The sequence below is a fragment of the Somniosus microcephalus genome, chromosome 9, assembly GCF_052327205.1.
Source record: "Somniosus microcephalus isolate GS21.2 chromosome 9, FLI_Smic_1.0, whole genome shotgun sequence".
Taxonomy (NCBI): Eukaryota; Metazoa; Chordata; class Chondrichthyes; order Squaliformes; family Somniosidae; genus Somniosus; species Somniosus microcephalus.
In genome coordinates this window covers 101,809,333-101,829,359 of record NC_140995.1, presented here as the reverse complement: position 1 = coordinate 101,829,359, position 20,027 = coordinate 101,809,333, and positions in this window count along the sequence as shown.

Sequence of the window (20,027 nt, the reverse complement as noted above, 5' to 3'; positions counted from 1 at the left end):
ACTTGCAACTGTCAGTATGGTGGTCAGAGTGCTAGGAATCCTCTGGTTCTTGGACATTGTCAATGCTCTGGTAAGAAGCTGCGAGGCAAAAGTGTTTGACTGACTAGACTAAGCAAATCTGGCCAGGATGAGTGCGTTCCTTGCATCCCGGGCAGCAATGTTCTCCCATAATGCTGCCACTGGTTGATGGGCCTCTGCAGGATGGTCATTTTTGCCCTCCTCCTCCTCCACCTCCTCCTCCTCCTCATCTGAGGAGGATATGTGAGGAACCATTTGCTCCTCAGGAATCTGCAAGCCATGATGCTGTGCCATGTTGTGAAGTGCACAGCAAACCACAACGATTCTGGAGACCCTGGCTGCTGAGTATTGCAGGGCTCCACCTGATCTCTCCAGGCATCTGAAACGCATCTTCAGCAAACCGATGGTTTGTTCGATAATGGATCTGGTGGAAATGTGGCTGGAGTTGTAGCTCTCCTCAGCTTCGTTGGCTGGCCTCCTCAACGGCATCATCAGCCATGTCCTCAGGGGATAGCCCTTGTCTCCAAGTAGCCATCCGTTAAGTTGGTCTGGTGGACTGAATAGCGGAGGCACACTAGACTGGCGCAGTATGAAGGAGTCATGGCAACTGCCAGGGTACAAGGCACAAACATGCAAAATCTCCTTCTTGTGGTCACATACCAGCTGAACGTTGAGGGAGTGGAAGCCCTTGCGGTTGACAAAAATACCTGGATTGCGATGGGGTGCCCTAAGGGCCACATGTGTGCAGTCAACGATGCCCTGCACCCTTGGAAAGCCTGCCAGATGAGCTAATCCAACCGCTCGCACCATGACACTTGCTCGATCCTTGGTGAAATGGATGTGATTGTGCGCGAGGGCAAAGAGGGCATCGGTTACCTGCGTGATGCAAGTGTGTGCTGCCGCCTGGGAGATGCCGCTGATGTCTGCTGCTGATCCCTGGAATGAGCCTGAGGCAAAAAAGTTGAGTGCGGTGGTGACTTTGACGGCCACTGGTAATGCTTGTCCACCTGGTCCTCTGGGCAGCATGTCTTGCTGTAGCATTGTGCAGATGTCAGTCACTACCTCTCGCGAAAGTCAGAGCCGCCTTTGGCACTGCTGCTCAGACATGTTGAGATAGGTGACCCTGCGTCTGTAGACCCTGTTTGGGGGGTTTCCAGGCGCTGGCCCCTTCTGGCCTGTGCAGCCTCAGGTGGGTGAGCAGCAGCCTGGCGCTCCTGCTGCTGCTGCTGCTGCTGGTGCTGCTGTTGTTCCTGGTTCTGCTGCTGCCGCGGCTGGTGCTCAAGCTCCTCTAATGCCCAGATGGGAAGGAAATAAATGGCTCCCATGCTTCTGGTATATGCCTCCGTTGAGGAAGCGCTGAGTGAAGGTGGTGAGAGGGGTTTCCCAGGAGGCCATACTGGAGATGGGTGTGCGGCTCCAACCTTCCACAGGTGTGGTTAAGTCTTGTAAAAGTTGCCCCAGAACTGAGACCACTAAGTCCTGCCACCTGCAAATGATGGCTGATCAAATCTCCTCTTTAATGGTTGACCTGCAGTTGATAGTCAGCAATCCAATAGTGCTCCCGCCAGGTTTCACATTTGTGATTCCCACCAGGCGTGTTTTACGTGGGAAAGGGGTTAAAGTTGCAAGGGCCTGTTAAAATAGGATTGTAGAGGCCATTTAGTGGTAATTAAGGGCCTTAAAGGCCAGTCCCACCTGTTGGATGCGGGACGGAGTCGGGACCATCAGACACGCCTGAGTTAAAATTGCTCAGAGTCAGGAACCAGGGTGTCCCGCCCGCCAGTTTTTGTGATTTTAACCCCCCACATGCCTCCAAGCCCGACTCCACGGCTCAATGAAAATCGAGCCCTTTGTCCCAACTCATTCTGCCACCTCCAATTCCACAGCTTCGCCTAGTTTGGTTTTAGCTGCAAATTTGACCATTTTGCATTGGGTTTACCCTGAATTGCCATAGCTTTGAGTTTAATTAATAGCTTTTCATGATATTAATCCAACCATAAAGATGAACTTCACCCTCCTTGGACCACTACATTTTTGAGTGTGATAAAAATTACTTTGCTGTCAGTGTTTTAGCTGCCTTACTTTGTTGTGGCATTTAACTTTATCAAAAACCTTTCAGAAGTTGAGAAACACCACATCATAGATCCTACCACTGTCCACTTGGGTTGTCACTTCCTCAAAAAAAGCGAGGAGGTTGATCAAGCAGGACTTTCCCATTTGAATCCATGCTAATTACTGTTAACTAGGTTATTGTTGTATGGATCATCCTCAGATTTATTCCTGATAATTTTTGCAGGTCGGATCACCCTATTAACATGTTTGTTCATTTTTTAATGTTTATCCCAGTGAACCACTTCTACTACCTTGCAGCGATTTTACTTTAAATCACTTTTAATATGTTTATTAATCCATTTACCATCACATTTGCCTACTCTGAGTTTATTGGTTTTGGGAATGTATTTGTGCTGCAGGTTGAACTTTATCACCAGGAATTCCCTTGGGGGTTCTCCCAATCGATCATCATGACTTCGGCGAAAGGTTAGCGGTAACCCTGTTTACACATATATCCGGGCTTTCTGACAATCTTCTGTCGAAGTTGCAGTGACTGATCGGGAGAACCACCTCGCCTTCCAAGGAAATTCCCAGTGTTTATCTTTAAAGATGTTCCACCTGTCTTCTACTTAATAGTTGTTGAACAACCTCCCCAGTTTAATTGTATTAGTTGTTCCCTCGTTTTATCAAATTTTGGTCCTTTTAAGGTTATGTACGTAGTTGGCTTTGGTTCTTATGTATTTCTGATGGGTCAGCTTAAACTTTATCACTTTATGGTTGCTGCCCCCCAGGGGTGCTCCAACATCCATTTTTTGTACATTTTCTGGGTTAGCAAATTCATTAATGAATATCAGGTCAAGATGAGCGTTGCCTCTTGTGACTTCCTTGATGCACGGGTCAAGAAACAGTCATGCATTACATCTATCAACTCTGATTCTAAACTACTGAGGATTTTCCAGTTTATTGTTCCAGGTTGATTGAAGTAGCCCATTAACTTTACTTTCCTGTTCTCGCACACCCTGATATCGTCATAGAGCACATTGCCCTTGATCGCTAGAAGGTGAGACAACCTGAATAGGCCAATCAGATAACCAGAAGAAAATCTGAACTGAATATATTTAATAATTTAGATTGAAAAATACTGGTTAATGTAAATTCAAGTAAAACTTAAAAATACTAAATACTGTAGATTGCTCATCTTTGTATCTAGAATTAATGTACTTCTTCACCATCAAAAATCTAATTCTATTAACAAAATGTACCTCAGGTAATGTAATTAAATCTTCTTACAAAGCAGACATGTTCACTTGACATAAACGGTGCATTTCATTTCTAGTCAAATTTTAGGCTTGCTAATTGTTAGTATATATTTGAAAGTTTTGTTGGCTGACACATAAGTGATGAACAGAGGAGAGAAAGTTCTATTGAACATACCCGTATAATTTTTTAAGTGCCTAAGGGAACAATAAAACCAGTATGTATGTGTTGATGTACTTAACAGTGTATGACATGGGGCCAGATTTTCAGTGTGCTGTGAGGCGGGCTTTCAGGCGTGCGGGGGGGCAAAAATCCCGAATTCGGGGGTCCCGACACCATCCCGCCCAAAACCCGCCTCCACGTAAGTTTCAAGGGAGGCGGGTACCTGCCCCGCACTGGGACCCGACGACCCGAGGCGGGAAGGGATTAGTGCCAATTAACTGCTAGTTAACAGGCAGTTTTTAGCCTAATCCCTATTTTGAGGGGTGTCGTATGGGATTCCCGATGGCTCCAAACCACGCCAGGTTAGAGCAGGCGGGCCGTCGGGTTGAAGGACTTGGAGGGGTCACGATGTCGGTGTTCAGGTGAGTGATGGGTGCATGAGTGCAAAGGTAAGTGTGTTTGGTGTGTCTAAAGTGTGTAAAGCACTTTTACTTACCTGTACTTACCTTAACAGCCTTTCTTCCTCTAGGCGTCGGGAGTCCATCACTCAGCCGGAACTGAAAGCTGAACAGCTGCGATCTGTCAAAAGTGGCAGCCTTCAGCTTTCAGTGCCGGTGACAGTTCTAACTGAGTCTGCGTAGAAGGACTCAGGTTAGAAGTCAGACTGTCAGTGTTTGACAGCTTCAAACAGCTGTGAAACACTGATATTTCATCTGTCAAAAACTCTTGACAGATGAAATTTCAGTCTGTGACGTCACCTGTTGCTGGGTGACCCTTAATTGGCCTGCTGAGCCCGCTGGGCGGGCTCAACAAGGTCAATCAAGGGAAAATCGCGTCATTTGGCCGGACGTCGATGGAGGCGGGACTAAAACCCGAAAGTTGTAGTCCCGCCTCCTTCCCGCCAGCTTAATGAAAATCCAGCCCATGATGTCAGCACTAGAGAATGGAACATCTTTAACTTGCAGCAAACACCTCCTCATCCCATAGAATCATAGATACATTCAGCCAAAAGAGAACCAGATGCAATCCAGAACGTCCAGACAGCATGACCTTAATTTCCATCACCCACATTTTTCTCTAACCAATATTGTTAAATGAATGCTAATTAAACAGTAGAATTTGTTTTTGAATTGAGGTTGACTTTTGTATTTGTTTTTAGAAGGGGGTCTGTAATTGTGAACTTAAGCCCTTTTGGAGGAAACTAGAATGAGCTAGCTGAGCTTATGACGTTAATATGCCATTCACTTAACAGAGGGAGGTGTGCAAAATACCAAGTTATCTTCAGGACTTCAAAGCAACTGTGCAGCTTTTGTCTGTCACTGCTGAATCATCTTAAAAGAGCTTCTGATTATGAAGCGCCTTTCACAACCTCAAGATGTCCCAAAGCACTTCACAGACAATGAAGTACTTTTTGGAGTATAACCACAATTATAATGTAGGGAAAGGTAGTAGCCCATTTGCACACAGCAAGGTCCCACAAACAGTAATGAGGAAAAATGACCAGATAATCTATTTTACTGATCTTGATTATAGGATAAATATTGGCCAGGACTCCCCTGCTCTTCTTCGAATAGTGCTGTATGTCCACCTGAGCAGGCATACACCTCACTTTAACATCTCATCTGAAAGACAGCAGCACCATTTGTACGGCCTAGATGCACTTCTGGCTCATGACCAACCCTTGCTGAGCCATGCACTGGAAAACAGGCAGGAAACAGGAGCTTAGCAGTGGGCTTGTGAGGCCTGGAGCTATCCTCCTGGTTGCCGGCATCAAAACCTTCTGACTGCTGCTGCCCTGGGACCCTTGCATATGCTCTAGCCCATGGGTGTCTTGGCAGATGCCCTACTGCCAGGTTTATTCAGTTACCCTTCTGCTGGAGCATTCAACACTTCCACAAAATGTAAAATGAGACAGAAGGCTGGGAGCACCCCCTCCTGCCTCATTAGCATTGTAATGCTAGGCTTGTGCCGACTTCACAAGCAGTTCCATTGACACAATTTGAGGAAGCCCGAGGGAATTAGTGGGACCCATCACGTCAATTCTCTGCCCTCTTATCCTTTTAGCTGCACTTAGAAACTAAATGTTCCCCAGCAAAGAAAATAAAAATCCACCATGATGGATTCAACTGAGAGGGAACCAACACATTGGCCTAGAAATTGAGTTGATGCCGCGCCAGGGCTTTAGCGCCGGAAATTTAGCGCCGGCGCTAATTCCCTTGCGCGCGCCAAAAATTCAGTAGTGCCGCGCCCAGACGGCTGCCGGCGCTACTGGCGGGCGTGAGTGCCTCCCAATGGGCGCTGAGTGCCGAATTGCGGCGCTAATCCGGCGCTGCGGCACCCGATGCGGTGCGGCAGGCTGGGGAAGTGCAGGCCTCCTCCTCCCGTTAAGGAGGCGCTGCCTTCACCCGATCGCTGGCCGTTTGATTTTTTCAAAAATGAGCCCGGCACCTCGGACAAGTGCCGGGCTTGCAGGCCAGACGCATCTGTTCTGCGGGGGGGGGGGGTGGAGGAGTCCGGGGAGGGAGGTGCGGGCAGGCGGCCGGCGGGAAAGCGGCCGGCCGCCGCGCGACCTTAATGCGCCGGCGCTAACTTGTGTAAGACTCGGTTGCCAGAGTCTTAGTTGCGGCTGCCACGGGCGAGGCGGCCGCAACTGAATTTCGGCGCTGGGGCCCGTCGGCATGGCAACCGGGACGCTGCGCACACCGATGACGTCATCGGTGCCGGCGCAGCGCTACCGGTGCAACGCCACTTTAGGGCCCCAGGGAATTTTTCAACTGGCCATAACTCTGGCGCTAGTCCCTCTAGCGCCTCAAAAGCGGCGCTAAGGCTAGTGAATTTCTAGGCCATTATTACAGGACCACTTCTAAACAAAGCGATTCGGTAATATAAATGGGGTATGAGCTCCAGCATCCTTGAGAGGTGACCATCACAGATCCAGTCAGGCAAGATTCAAACCAAATTCTGTAATTGCATGTATAGCTACAGTATTCTTCTGGAGAATTTTAAGTGTCATTTTAAGCTCGATATTGAATCCAAGTTATATTTAGGGAGAATATTGTGGGGGAATAAACCTTGATCTGCCAGAGTTTGGCTCTCTGACTGCTTCCTTCAGAATCACTCCCTGGTACAGCTAATGAGTATCATTACCAATGTACATCAGACAGTGCACCAGAGTGGTAACTATCAATATTTAATGCATTTTCACAGATTAACTGTCAATCTGTTCAGCAACTGTGAGGTGACGCTTCACCACTAAGGTTGGTGCTGTAATTTCAGCATGTGCAAGTTTGGTGCAGTAACTTGATAACATACAATCTTTGTACCTGTATGTGTGCAAGATGATTATTACTTTTTTGGACAGGCTAAAAATTATAAATTTTGTTCAGATACTTGTGATGTTAGATAATGCTATCACTGTTCTCAGAATAGTTAATGTGAGCTTTCCCATCACTTTGCTAGTTATTGCAATGTAATTTGGTGATTACTCAATTTTACTTTCAAATTAAGGCATTGAAGTATTCTTTGAGGGTAAGACTATATAGTGGCCTTATCTTTGAGTATTCCTTATGTGAAGGATTCTGAATTATAAGTGGTTTTGATTAGAGCCATCACTTCACAGCCTTTGCTGAGGTAGCGGCTTAGTCTTAGGGTTGGATTTTGCCAGGCCCGAGGAGACGGGAATGGAGGTGTGTGCGGTGTTAAAATTGCAAAGAGTGGCGGGCAGGCCCGACCCCGCCTCCGAGCAATTTTCCCAAATGCATGGTTTCTGATCCCGTCTCCGTCCCGCCTCCAGGAGGCGGGATAGGCCCTTAAGGCCATTAACAACCACTAAATTGCCTCTCTAATCCCATTTTGAGAGGCCTTTCCGATTTTAACACATTTCCCACGTGATTCACGTCTCCTCTGAAACAGGATGGTGAAACCTGGCGGGAGCACAATTGGATTGATGACTATCAGCTGCAGCTCCACCATTAAAAAGGAGATTTGATCAGCCATCATTTCCAGGTGGCAGAACTTTGTTGTCTCAGGTCTGGGGGAACTTTTAGCAGGCATAACCATAGCTGTGGAAGTTTGGAGCCTGACACCCATCTCCAGTGTGACCTCCTGGGAAACCCCTCACCCCACCTTGACTGAGCGCTTCCTCAACTGAGGCATATACCAGAAGCATGGGAACCATTTATTTCCTTTCCTCCTGGACATCAGATTCGGACGAAGACCAGCCGTGGCAGCAGCAGAACCATGAACAACAGCACCACCAACAGCAGCAGCAACAACCGGAGCGCCAAGCTGATGCTCACCCACCTGAAGCTGCACAGGCCAGAAGGCGCCAGCGCGCGACCACATTGCTGCCCAGGATGAAAGGAACGCACTCATCTTGGCCAGATTTGCTTAGCCTAGCCAATCAAGCACTTTTGCCTCGCAGCTTCTTACCAGAGCATCAACAATGGCGAAGAACAAGAGGATTCCTAGCACTCTGACCACCATACTGACAATTGCAAGTAATCCTAAGCCCTCAATGTGGAAGTCCCATTTGCGAAATGACACACACCGCAACTGCAACAGTTGCCATCAGAATTTTAATTTACAATAACCAACTGATGGCATTTAAAAAATAAACACATTTCACCCCAGTGACTACCCTTGTGACTATTTGTGCAGTATCTTTCTCTTACGTGTGCTCCTACGTGGTGCTTCCCCTGTGGCTTCAGCAGATGTGGAAGCCCCTTCCTCACTTTTTTTCTGCTCCTGTCTCGACACCTTTGGCAGGTGTTCTCTGGGGTTGCAAACCTGTGAGGGCTCGTCAACAGTCTGCTGCTCCTGTGGCTGTGCAGGGGTTGAGACGCCAATTTCAGTTGGGTGGGGACTCTGGTGGGGCTCTGATCAAGGGCTCTGCAGTGGCATGGACGTGTGAGTGCTTGGAGAGGAGCCCCCACTTCCTTCATGTCTGCCACCAACTTCCCTCTCATGGGTCAGGTCCCCCTCAGCGTTTGCAAGTGGCTTGAGAGCACCTTGCTGCTATTCAGAAGGACTTCCATGAAGCTCTGGTTTCCCTGTTCAATAGCTGACCATCGCTCCCCCAGAGATGTCAGTCTATTCTGAACGCTCACCATGTTTTCATCACTCCGGCGACTTACTGCCTCCATGGCCGTAGCCAGCCTTTCCACGGAGGTTGCCATCCTTTCCGTGGTGCTGCGTTCATGCGCCAATGACTCCACAAAGGCTCTGCTCATGTTCGCGATGGACTCCTCCATTCGCTCCACACTCGCAGCAACCCTGGAGACAAAACCTGCCAGAGACTCCTGCATCTGTTCCTGGAGTTCCAGCACCGCTGATCTTATGGATGGACCCAGAGGCAGAGGGTCACAGAATCACAGAAACCCCACAATGCAGATAGAGGCCATTTCGGCCCATCGAGCCTGCACCGACACATATCCCACCCGATCCCCGTAACCCCTACACCAACACATATCCCACCCTATCCCCGTAACCCCATGTATTTAATCCCCCTAACACTAAGGGTCAATTTATCATAGCCAATCAACCTAACCCGCACATCTTTGGACTGTGGGAGGAAACCGGAGCACCCGGAGGAAACCCACGCAAACACGGGGAGAATGTGCAAACTCCACACAGACAGTCACCCGAGGCTGGATTCGAACCCGGGTCCCTGGCGCTGTGAGGCAACAGTGCTAACCACTATGCCACCGTGCTGCCCCTATGCAGCATGTCGACATGCAGCTTAGCCGAGCTGACAGAGTCCTGCGCCCTCTGACTAGGACTCTCCACTGCTGTCCCTGTCTCCGCAATCTGCTGATGCTCACTTGTGAGCTGTGATACACCAGGTGAAAACACTACTGTATCTCGCGATGGACCCACCGAGGAGTGAGTGTCTGCGCTGGTGCTGGGTTGGCTGAATTCTGCTGACGCTGCGCCCTCAGAGGTTGCAGATTCCTATGAGGAGTCTGGAATCTCAGGCTCTTCCTCCTGCACAGTGGGCTCTCGATGGTCCTGTGGGGGAGTAAAGGAAAGAGTCAGATGTGAGGCCAAGGTTACATGCACATTGCATATTGCAGATGATCATAAGTCCATCTGTTAGAGCTTCAGAATCATTATCAGCAACTCATGCAATGTCAATGAGAGAGATGAAAAACTATTCTGTCACCAGCTTTCTCTGATGCACCCGTCTGTCCGTCCCCCACTTGCGCATCGTCCTCGAGTCCCATGATCTCCAGGACCGCCTCCTCCCAAGGGGTGAGGTGGGCTACTGAGGGTGGCCCTCCTCCTGTCCTCGCTCTTTCCCTCTTATTGTGAGCTCTCTTTTCCTGCAATGAGGGAGACAAGTGGAGTTTGAGTGAGAATGAAGGAATGATTGTAGAGAATCCATAGCATAGATACTTAGAAGGAGACAAAGATGGAGTGAGTTGGCAAGACCAAGGGCCCTCCCTGTGTTTTGTAAGTTGTTTTCATAGCATCACAATGATAGGGAGTGTGAGGGCTGCATAGTCGAATAGTTAGGTGAATGTGACCATAGAGAGAGAGGGAATGGGTAAGGGTGCAGGGATGTCAGTGTCAAGTGGGATGTGGAGGAAGAGGTTGTTAAAGCTGAGTGCTGGTGAGGAGAGGCAATGGGGATCAAATTGAGGGTGATGGCAAAGTCATACTCACTTTTTCAGTGCGCAGAAGGTCATGCAACCTTTTCCTGCACTGAAGCCAGGTTCTGCGGATGAGGGACAACGAGTTCACCTCCTGGGCCACCTGGACCCACACAGCCTTCGTTTGCTGGGGAGGCTTCTTCCTCCCTGAAGAAGGGAAAAGCACCTCCTTACTAGCTCTTGCTCCCTCCACCAAAGCTTGCAGGGCGATGTCATCAAATCTGGGAGCAGACTTAGGTCTCCCGCTGCTCATTCTGCCTCCTGGTCCCTCTCACTGCAAAGGCCAAAAGGTTGGCAGTCTGCAGAAGAAGCAAGGCTTCTTGCAGACCTTAAATGCAGCAGCAGTGATGACATTATCGGAGGCGAGTTTCAGACTGAAAAAACTAATTGGGCCATGGGTTCCCACACGCTGGAACTCAATTGCCCAATTATGTGAAAATCGCATCAATCTCCCACATCGATTTGGAATCGGGTGGATAACACGAAAAGCGGATGACATGACCCCAGCCCGCCCTGTGACAAAATCCTGCCCTTAGCCTCTTGTCCTATCCACTGCACCATTAAGATTAATGAAGCATCTCTCAGACAGAAAGAAACTTGGCAACAAATAAATTACAAAGCAATTTGTCATCCATTTGCAAAACTATTAGATTCAGACTTTATGGCACTCCCTAAGTTGGGAATTCCTTGTGTAACTCTCAGAATTTTAAAATTCATTGTTCATTAATTTTAATGAACCATATTCAAGTCTGAATACATCCACACCTAATGTCTTTTTTAACAGTATAAAGTAGAGAATGAGGGTGAAAACAAATCAAGGACTGCACAGGCAAATACTTAGCATAATTTGGGCAGGGTGGGGAAAACAGCTCACGATTGGCCTGTAAAGACAGCAACCTGAAGAAGCATGTAGGTTCTGAGGTAATCCTTTTGGTTTGTGTCACTCCAGTCCAGCGCACCAGCTGCTGACTTTGGAATCTGAAATAGATGAAGACAGTGCGCAGCAGGAGAGCTTTTCTTGGGTCTTTGCCCAAGTGCACTGGATCTCCTGGGCACAGTGATTATCGGGGGGGGAAAAGGGGCAAGTAAAGTATGCCTGTAAAGGAACCCGCCCGATTCGCCCTCCATTTCAATTAGTGAAAGGAAAGTGAAGCAAGTTCCATTACATGTGTGTGCTCTGACCTGCCCCATTTTCTGATATTTGCTGCACCCAACTGATCTAGTTGGCCTGAATGCAGACCCAAGAAAATCTCTCCTTAGCGCTCCAGTAAATCAGGTCATTAAGAAATATAATCCTGCACTCCTCCAAGAAAATTAGTCACTTGGCATTTATCCAGAGGGACCAGGGCCAATTTTCTGATTGCCGTGCTGGGCCTCACTGGTGTGGAATGTGCAAGCATGGGCAAGGAAATCAGGCAGGGACGCCTTCAGTACGATCTCTGCCTAATTTACACCAAACCTCATTTTTATTCGGGACCTTGATTCAATCCTAAAAGGTTCTCGCATTAAATGTGCGAGAGCTTAATTAAGGGCTGGGAATTATGCAAATATGAATAAAGTACCCCATGGCAAGATTTCTTGCTTTTCTTGCCTGGAATCCTCTTGTGTGCTGAACTAGCCTGTATAAAATGGCCGATGAATGGAAGGCTCGTTCTGGCCTTCAGGAGATTGACTTCTTATGGATGTGCTGGAACTCCTCTTCCTGGAATTTACATTTATGCAGTTTTGCTTTGTACATTAGTTCTGCTGTATTTTTTTATGCCTATCTTTTCCACTTCTGGATTTCTGATGATTGCAGTTTTGGTTGCCGTAGTCAAATTTTAGAATATGGGTTTCTGCCTCTCAAAGTATTTTAGCGATGAAAGCTGAGGATCCGAGGAGGGATGAGAGACAGCTATGTTTACACCAGAGGTGAACTGCCTGCACATGGCCTTACCATTTATAGGTTTGTCTGCAGATCCAGGAACAGGTACCTGGGAATGTCTGAGGAAATCAGCCTGTGCAGGCTCCAATTCACCAGGGAAGCAGTGACAGAATTATGTCAAATCCTCAAGCCTTATCTGCAGACAAGATCAACCACAGGGACAGCTCTGCCAGTGGCTGTATAGGTAACTACAGCACTGAACTTTAATGCCTTCAGATCAATCCAATCCAGCACTGGGGCTATATGTCAAATCAATCAGCAGTGCATTGGTGCATACAAAAGAGCTGACAGATGTGTTGTCCACCACAGCTAACTCATTCCTGTTTCCTCATCTAAAGGAAGCAGCAGCGTGAAAGAGCACTGCATTCTTTCCATGTGGCAGCATTCTACAAATTGTAGGCATTATTGATAGCACTCGTGCCCATCCAGGCCCCTACACCAAATGCCAAAGCTTTCAAGTGCTGAAAGGGGGTTCATTGCATGAGTTTTCAGGTAGACTGACCATCTGCACAATATCATGGAAATTAAGACCTATTTGCCTTGCAGTAGTCATGATCCATTCATTTTAATGCATTCACAGAAGGCAGAAGGATAGTCAAGAGTATGGAAAAGGTAAATCCAGAATATTACGTTAAATTAAGTTACAAAAGTAGGACAAGGGGACACAGGTTCAAATTAGTAAAAGCTAAATTTACTAGAACAACAACGATATATATTTATATAGCACCTTTAACATAGAAAAAGGTGGTCCAAAGTGCATCACAGAGGTGTAAGGAAAAAATGAATGCTGAGCCAAGGAAAGGTATATTAGGATGAGGTGACCAAAAGCTTGGTCCAAGAGGTGGATTCAAAAGAGGGTTTTAAAGAAGGAGAGATAAGTGGAATGGCAGAGGGTTTCAGGGAAGGAATTCCAGAGCGTGTGGCCTAGACAGCTGATGGCACGGCTGCCAATGGTGGGGCAACAGTTGGGGGGGGGGGCGCGGTGTGTGGGATGTAGAGAAGACCAGAGTCAGAGGAACAAAGAGCTCGGGGGTGGGGAAATTGTAGGGCTGGAGGGGAGATAGGGAGGGGCAAGGCTATGAAGGGATTTAATCACAAGAATGAGAATTTTAAATTGGACGTGTTTGGGAACCATGAGCCAATGTATGTCAGAAATAAGAGTGGTGATGGGTGAGCGGGACTTGGTGCAGGATAGGAGAGTTTTGGATGAGTTGAAGTTTCCGAAAAGTGGAAAATGGATGGCCAGCCAGGAAATCATTGGAATAGTCGGGTTTGGAGGTGACAAAGACATGAATAAGGGTTTCAGCAGTAGTTGGGCTAAGACCGAATAAATTATAGGCCTGATACAGGAAGTTCTTCACAGAAAGAGCGATCACACGTGGAATGAACAGTCAAGATAATTTTACTTTTGCCCAGTGAACCATCTGGGAATAAGGATAGACCAGGGATTGGCGCCGTCACCCAGTAAACCACTGGGGACTCAGCATAGACCAGGGACCAAATATCAGGGGGTCAGGACAGACTAGTGGAGGCATAAACTTTGGAATTACTTAAGAAACATTTAGGCACTGCAGTGGGCCAATGTAGGGTTTTTGTCTAGATGCATGAACTCGGATAGGATAAATGGCCTTCCTCATCTGTCATTATCTTTGGATAGTGTGGACAAATATTCATCCCTGGATCATGATTACATTGAGACAGCCTACAACATGAAGTGAACAGTGATATCAAGAGGCACATGTGGCCATTAAGGTATTCATGCAGCATATTATCTGCACGTTGAAGCAGTGTTTCAGCTTTCTGGACAAAATCGGGGAACATACTGCAGTACAAGTCTACCAGAGTACCAAAGAATATAGTAGTCTGCTGCACGTTATACAACTTTATTATACAGAGAGGCCTTCTGAAGGAGCAGGTGAACAAGGAAGAACCAGATGAAGCTAGCAGCAAAGCAGGACACTGTTGTGATGTAGATGAACAACTTAGAGTTGTTAACTTGTGAAACTAACCCATTTAGTTTGTGCTGGCTCAGTTCTACCATTGAAAGGAAAAAGAGCACATTCTTATTTCATCAGGCAGTGGCGAGATCTGGGCTTGGTGCCAGTGCAGGAGAGAGATACAAATGGACCTTGATAGGTCCTGAAAGAGACAGGTTGACATGGATGAATGAAAGGCCTTATCTTATTCCTATTTTCTTAGCTTCTTAAACTGTAAGTTGGATATGAAAGCACCCAATGTTACACTTCAAAGAGTGCGATCTAAAGTGGAAAATCAGGTATCCATTTTGCAAAATGAAAATTCAGATTTCACCAGTGTTCAATCTAAATCTATATTTCGCTATTTTCACAAAACAAAAGCAGTGCTAAGTAATTTTTGGAAGTGATTCAACATTGATAAAGATAAAAAAAATACATTTGTACCAAAACTTTAACAAATATTTACTGTCATTTTTAGAAGGTTAGAGTGTAATTTTAAATAAAAATCAATGTGAGCTCAGAGAGATGCTAAAGCCTAAAGACCATGTATATACAGTACCCTGTTTGCACTGTACTTACAGCTGTGCTTCTGTTGGATGGAATCCAGGCAATAGGTAGCCTCACAGCACCAGGGACCCGGGTTCGAATCCAGCCTCGGGTGACTGTCTGTGTGGAGTTTGCACATTCTCCCCGTGTTTGTGTGGGTTTCCTCCGGGTGCTCCAGTTTCCTCCCACAGCCCAAAGATGTGCGGGTTAGGTTGATTGGCTATGATAAACTGACCCTTAGTGTTAGGGGGATTAAATACGTGGGGTTACGGGGATAGGGTGGGATATGTGTTGGTGCAGGCTCGATGGGCCGAAATGGCCTCTATCTGCACTGTGGGGTTTCTGTGATTCTGTGAACTCCTATCAGTATTACAAAGGACAGAGCAGGAAAAGGAGAGTGAGCTTTCCAGTATACAGCACTGCTTTGTGCAGTAGAAACCTCCTGAATTTTCACTGCTGACTGAAAGTGAATTCTCCCCAGCAGTGATACTTTCAATGATGCATCATTGAATTAATGCATAGTTGTCCCTTTAATTCTCTCGCTGTTATTCTGCTAGAGATGTTAAGGAGAAATCGTCACACACAGAGCCTAAATGAATATGACTGAATTCCTCAATTTCAAGGATTTCAGACAATAAATAAAAATATAATTTTTATTAATATCAACAGCATTGGAGAAATTGAGCCATGAGTTAATAAAGGCAACAGAAGGGGACATGCAGGGTTGGGGATGAGTGATGATTCAGTAATGAATGAAAGCTGTCTTGCTCATGGATTCGATGTGGTGGAGGAAACAGCTTGGGGTTAAGCACTGTTTTGTGGTTTTACACCTCTGGTCCCCTGACGAGGTTGTTGGAATCAAGACTAGAGGTGCATGTGGGAACCAAAGAGGATAGCATCCGTTTTACCAACATTTAGCTGGAGGACGTTATGTCTCATCCAGGTCTTAATGTGAAATAGACAGTTGGAAATAGTAGTGATGGCTTTGGAGTTGATGGAGCAGGCAAAGAGGTTGTGTTGAGACTCATCATGTAGAAGTTGATAGCATGTTTCTGGACAACATTGCTAGAGGCTTTGCCAGGGGCTAGCATATAAATGATGAAGAGGAATGACCAAGGTTGAAGCCATGGGGACAAGGGAAGACAAGCTTTTGGAGGAAGTTTAAAAGGTATCTTTGTGAGTCTCCACTTCCAGTGTGGAACTTTATTAGATGAGAATGTGGGTTGCAGAATCAGCTCTTTAATTATCGCTATACTAAAAAATAGGAGTGGAACCATGAGATAGCAGTGCCATGGAGGTGGACTGTGGAGGAGAGACATTCAAGGAGGACAACGTGGTCAGTGGCATTGATGGCAGCTGACATGTTAAGAAGATTGAGGAAGGAAGGAAGCAAGCTGCAAACACAGTCCCACAGGATGTTATTTGTGACTTTGACCAGTGCGATCGTAGAGCTGTGAGTGGGCTGGAAGCCCGATTTGAGGGTCTTAATCATAGAATGATGGGAAAGGTAGGAGCTAAATTGCGAGGTCTGCACATGTTCCAGGATCCTAGAAAGAAAAGAATGGTTGGAGATGTAGTGGAAGGATTAGTTCACTGACCATGTGCTCCCTGAAAGAACGTAGCCCTGACACTCTGACCTCCACTCCCTTTCAAGCATATCTCTTCGCTGGGAGCGCAGGATCAGTGAATTTATCATCTAAAGTACAATTTGGAGTGGCAAACTGCAGAAGCGTACAAAAATAACATTTGCATTATTATTGTGTGTAATAAGTGAGAAAATTAGGAATTACCAAACCCTGAGTACTATTGTATAATATGTAAATCCTGAAATAGTGTGTGAATCAGTTTGCTCTGAATCTAGATTTTGCTATTTTCATAAAGTGAAGAAAGAAAATAAGGAGTTTTTGTCAATGATTGCATCCTGAAACTAGGGAAAATACATTGCATCAAAACTTAAAATCATAATCTTTGAATAAACACTGTATGCAGCCTGAGCCCACTTCATGATACTGTATGAACACTGTGCCAACCACTTCAACAGAAACCAGTGTGTCAGTGGTTACCTTAAATGCAGAAATTGGGATCTAAGTATATGCTTTGTATAAAGTAACCATTCCTTGGGAATGTATAACATAACCCTGGGATGATAAGTATAAACTCTCCAGAGCAAGTATATAATTTGAACTCCTATAATTGTGTTAACTGTCTGCTTGTAATGCAGCCACATACACCTGCTAATAACAACAGAAAATGCTGGAAAAACTCAGCAGGCCAGGCAACACCCATCAAACCCTTTGTCAAATCGCAAGGATTTCCAATATCTGCAGTATTTTGCTATCGTACATACATCTGCTGTTTGCTATCATTCTTGCTACAATTGTACAGGGCTCTGGTGAGACCACACCTGGTTTACTGTGCACAGTTTTGGTCTCCTTATTTAAGGAAGGATATACTTTCCTTAGAGGAGGTGCAACAAAGGTACACTCAATTGATCCCTGGGATGAAAGGCTTGTCCTATGAGGAGAGATTGAGTAGATTGGGCCGATACTCTCTGGAGTTTAGAAGAATGAGAGGTGATCTCATTGAAACACATAGGCCCTGAATTTCCGATCGGAGGCTTCCTGTGGGCGGATGCCTCCGATTGGAAAAAAATCTACGAACTTACCTGCTGGTTCCATAGATCCTGAGGCTTGCGATCCTGGGCCTCTCCTCTTTGAAATGCGCAGAGGCCCATGTATCCCAGGGGCGCATGCGGTTCGCAAGCGCCCCTGGGATCACGTGGGCCAGGTGAACCAATGGAAGAAGGGAATCCCCCTTCATAGAAACATAGAAGATAGGAGCAGGAGTAGGCCATTCGGCCCCTCGAGCCTGCTCCGCCATTCAATGCGATCATGGCCGATCATCCAAATTCAGTACCCTGTCCCTGCCTTCTCCCCATATTCCTTGATCCCCTTAGCCTTAAGAAATATATCTAACTCCTTCTTGAATATATTTAATGAATTGGCCTCAACTGCAGGTTCACCACTCTCTGGGTGAAGAAATTCCTCATCTCAGTCCTAAATGGCTTACCACTTATCCATATGCACAGAACTGTCAAAAGTATGAATGGGGATGACTGCAATAATGCACCAACACACTGAAATAAATAAAGAAAAACCATTACATATATAAAATTAATTAAAATGCCATTTAATTAAATATTTTAAACAAAAATTAAATTTTTTGAAAAATAAATTGAAATGTTTTAAATAACCTTACCTTATTGCACTGATTTTTTACTGTTTAAATGATTGAAAAAAAATATTTTAATGTTATTTTAAACTCTTATGCTGGTAAAAGCAGGCCTTATGCCTGGTAAAAGCAGGCATAAGAATTTGACAGTCATTCAGCAGGCAGAAGTTGTGCAAAAAGCGCAACTCTCCACCCACAGAGGCACTTTTCTTAGGCATGCAAATGATCTGTCAAGAGAATTCTTTGACAGATTGTAAGTGCTGGGTTTCAGCGCATGCCTGAAATCGGAACTTGCGCGACCCCTACGGGTGCGTACACACCTCGTACGCACCCGTGGGGGTTGGAAAAGCCGGCCCATTAAATTCTGAGGGAGATTGACAGGGTAGATGCTGAGAGATTGTTTCCCCTGGCTGGAGAGTCTAGAACTAGGGGGCATAGTCTCAGGATAAGGGGCCGGCCATTTAAGACTGAGATGAGGAGGAATTTCTTCACTCAGAGGGTTGTGAATCTTTGGAATTCTCTGCCCCAAAGATGCTCAGTTGTTGAGTGTATTCTAGGCTGAGATAGATAGATTTTTGGACTCCAGAGGAATCAAGGGATTTGGGGATAGGGCAGGAAAGTGGAGTTGAGGTCGCAGATCAGCCATGATTTTATTGAATGGCAGAGCAGGCTCGGGAGGCCTTATGGCCTACTCCTGCTCCTAATTCTCATGTTCTTATGATTATAAAAGAACAATTTAATGTTTATTCAAATTATGAATGCCTCCTATAAGTTTTACAAGAGTGCTAACGGCTCATGAGAGAAATTTGGATTTGTGTTTGTTTGTGATGGTGGGGGTCTTATTTGTGTGGCACACACACACAAAAGTTCCTTTTTTGTATCTCTTGACTTTTCGACTTCTCTTTTTTCTTTTTGCTCCTTCCTGTTTCTCTTGGCTCTTAATCTTTTTCACGTTTGTCTCTTCTCCATGGCGACACCAGCAAAGAAATGGATTACAGCAGGCTTCTAATCAATGACAAAAGTAGGGAGCTCCTACTGATATTGGGGAAAGATGTGGCCTAATCCATAACTGGTTGGTTGGCACTCAAAGTGACCTGCTACAATTCATTCCTCAGTGTTGCTGTCAGAGTGGACAACACTGACTAGAAGCTGCTTGTGTGCCACCTTGGTAACCAGGTTACATACCTCAGGCACATTTGCAATTATAAACACAGAAAAGTCCTGTCTTTAGTACAATGGGCCGAATAGCCTCCTTCTGTGCTGTATCATTCTATGATTAGTAGATATTGGCAGTTAGTGCATTTCATGTCATCCATGTATCGTAATGATATTACAGAAGAGGATACATCATTACTGTCACTTTATGCTGTTAATATAACAAGGTCCTATACTCAATATATACTGTATGCTCTTAAACATGAAACACGCAGATGGAGGAAGCTGTGTTTTAGGACACCTTTTGATTCCACTGCAGTAAATCAAGATTTATAAATTGTGTGGATTACTGAAAAGGCTGATGAGTGGCAAAAGGCATCTCGAATCGGATGACATGGGCATTTAAAGTGGACACATACAGATTGAGAACTGAGCAAGGCGGAGCTAGAATATACATTTACACCTCTAATATGTGGTTCCAAACATTACTGCTCTGACACTTGGGACTCAGTATTAACTCCCGGAAACGCGAGTGGCCAGCCTTCCCGGGAGTGGTAGTCGGGTGGCTCAGCCGATTTTACTAGCCAGGCCTCATTAACATACCATGTGCCGACTTCCTGACCAAAACAGCTGAAAAGTCGGCGGGAAGTAGCTGCCCGGTTGTTAAAATCGACAGCAAGAGGCAGCCACCGTGGACCATGGGAAATGGTCCCCAGCACAAGATAAATGAGGAGGGCAATCCTTGGGGGGGGGGGAGCGGCGGGGGTGGGGGGAGAAACCCAAGGCAGGGAAGGCACAAGGTTTCTTTGTGGGACCCAGAGGAGCACTCCTGCTCTTTCTGGCCCACAAGGAAACCTGTAAAAAAAAATTATATAAAACCTACCTTACTGGGCCTAGTTGCTGTTCATTTATAACTTGCTTCTCTCTTTTCTTCTTTCTTCTCCTAAATGCAATGACTCTTGCTGGGATGCACTTTCATTGGCACTAGCAGCTCTCTAATACTCCCCTCAAGTGACTACTCTGTGTGAACCCAAATGTTAAGTGTCAGTTGGC